The sequence below is a fragment of the Echinops telfairi genome, unplaced genomic scaffold (assembly GCF_000313985.2).
Source record: "Echinops telfairi isolate 266 unplaced genomic scaffold, ASM31398v2 ScPeMD7_443;HRSCAF=831, whole genome shotgun sequence".
NCBI lineage: Eukaryota > Metazoa > Chordata > Mammalia > Afrosoricida > Tenrecidae > Echinops > Echinops telfairi.
In genome coordinates this window covers 38,522,647-38,525,516 of record NW_022104341.1, presented here as the reverse complement: position 1 = coordinate 38,525,516, position 2,870 = coordinate 38,522,647, and the positions used below count along the sequence as shown (strand labels likewise).

Below are 2,870 nucleotides of genomic sequence, written 5' to 3'. Positions count from 1 at the left end.
GCAGAGGGAGTTCCAAGTCAGGTCAAATAATGGCAATGCTTTACAAATGGGGGATAGGTCAAATAATAAAAATTACTGAAGATGCACTTTTTAAAAAGTGTTCCAATCCTGACCTGTCTCCTTCTCTAGGTGCATACTTTCTGATTTTAGTATTTGCCATTTTGAGATGCTGCTGGAATTTAAAATACTGCAGAGCTAAGAAGAGATAAAGTTACCAGACTTTAAACATTGATGTTATGAAAATGACCAGTATTTTTTTCATAAATAAGCATTCCTTAAAATATTGCAAATCTTTGACTAGTTTATAGAGTCTCAGAAAGTTGATTGTGATATTTGTTCAGGTGCTTTTTTGTTTTATGAAGAGATAAGATTATGGAAGAACGCAGTCCATCATTTCAGAAGTCTCAGCTTCAACTCATGGTTTTAAGAACACTGAAGATTTGATTTTGACTATACCTACTGGGAATTTACTATATTAAAAAGTACTTGTTCAGAGACTAAAGATATTATACGTATGAAATAATAATAATAGCCTTTTACAAACTTATCATTTATTAGTATAAATATATTTTAACTATAGTTAAATAGTAATATTATGTAAATATACTTTTTTTAATTACCAACCACATCCAATAAAATTTGACTAGCATTGATATTTAAGAAAATGTTACACTGACATTATTAGGGTGATGGCTAATGAAAATCCAGAACACACTTAAAAGAAAATAAATGTCACAATCCACCTGAGGGACAGTGTCACCTTAATGTAAAGACTAGAATAATTTTGTTAATCACCAATGCAATTAAAATTTACCAAAACTGGACATTGAATAATTTTTTTTGATACAGTGACTATGTATTCATTTCATGTTCTTTGGAGGCTTCTTTATTGTTCATGATCTTACCCATAGACTCCTTCAATATTACAACTCAAGATTTGATTTTTTTTTTCTTCAGTTCTTTCATCGTGAGATATGCTGATCATGCATTTCTTTTTGTTTTATAACTTTAGTAATTTGTACATCCTACATTGCTTTGTTGTATCCAGTGGTCAACTTTTATGTCATCACTTCCTCCATTCACTAGTAACTCTGCACTCAACAGCAATTTTCTGATTCTCTGCTGGCATACATTTTGGCATTTTGTTTGTCTCTTGTCTTTACAATGACCTTTGGCTTTCTTCAATATGACATCCTGATGTCATCATATAACCTGTACAGAGACCAAGAGGCTGTCATTCAAAGTGAACAAGGAATACAGTATGATTTTAAATCAGGAAAGGTATATATATATTTTTTCTCCATAGCTATTTGATCTGGTTTTTGAAGAAAAAAATCTGAGAATTTATGATATCAGGATTGGAAAAGACTCATTAACAAAGTAATATAGTATTCATCATGAATTGAAACTAATGTAAAGAAAACAAATATCCTCAAAACTGTAGCAATAAGTAACATCATGATAGGTTAAGAAGAGATTAAATTGTCATGAATTTTATTTTATTTGGATCCACAATCAACACCCATGTGAGCAGTAGACAAGAAGTCAAACAATGCATTGCATTTGGGAAATTCTGCAGGCAAAAGTCCTCTTTTAAGTGTTAAAGAGCAAAAGATGTCACTTGGAGCACTTGGATGGTCCTTAACAAAGTCACGGTATTTTCAGTCACCTCAAATGAGTACGAGAATTAGTCAATGAATAAGGGAACTGAAGAAGAATGGATGCATTTGAATTATGATGTTGTTGAAAAATACTGAATATGCCATAGAATGGGAGAAAATTGAACACACTTGTCTTAAAAGAAGTATAAACATTTTGTTGAAAGAGATACAACCAGAATTCTCTTTATAGTTGAGGTAGTAAGAATGCATCTCATGTACATTGCACATGTTATTAGCAGGAGCTAGTCTATGTAGAAGGACAAAATTCTCAGAATAACCAAGCATAGAATCAATGCAATTGAAGAAGATTCTCATTGTGATGGGTTGACACAATGAGGAAATGGCATGGGGGCCACGTCTGATCTCTTTGGGATATGCAACTCCATATCAGCCCAAGTCCAAATGCCAAAATGCTGAGGTCAGACATGTCTCCACTCTCCATACTTCTTTACCCTGTTCTGACATTAAGCATCCTTTCCACAGCACTCTACTTCTCTACTGGGTTTGGTAATTCTTTGCACTGGCCACATAGAACTCACAGACAATGCTTAGCATTATGGGTACTGTTAGGGAACAATTAAAGATATAACCCTTTTGTCAGCAGCAGCACTTCTGCTCCACATTGCCAGCAAGCACACCACTCCCTCATCCTTAACCTCACAGCCACTAAATCCATTGGCCTCTGTCTTGCTTATGCAAGTGATACAAACTTCCGTTAGTTCTAGTAAACACCCAAAGGGTACCTCACTCTGCAAAATCGCCTTCTTACTGAAGACACTCCAATTTGCTCATTCCACGATCCAGGAAGCCTGCCCCTTTACCTCCCAGTCTCAGCACTGCTACTCTGTGCTGTTTCATGGTCTCAGCAATTTGGCCTTTGTTGTCTCTGCCACTTTAGGTAGGGATTTCACATGTGGTCCATTGGTAGTCTGGGCTCCCTCTCTTCCTTGTTCCATGATGGCTCATTTTTATACTAGGCAAGGGACCAACTGGCCAATCCCTGAGTTAGGGTCCTCTACACCTTGTTGGTGTGATCCTACACACTCACAGGTGTAGCTGTTACAAGTTGTGCTGCTAATACAGGGTCAGGATTTAGAACCACCAGCCACTCCTCAATAGAAATATGGGCTTTCTACTCTCATGAAGAGTTACAGTCTCGGAAACACACAATTCTTAGCTGCCCTATAGGGTCATTATATGTCAGCAGGA

The 2,870-nt window shown here is 36.1% G+C and overlaps 1 pseudogene; it reads left to right on the top strand.

Annotated features, from left to right (window-relative positions):
* Window positions 1-1,164: 1,164 nt before the first annotated feature.
* Window positions 1,165-2,870, top strand: part of LOC115870126 — a 41,950-nt pseudogene continuing 40,244 nt past the window's right edge.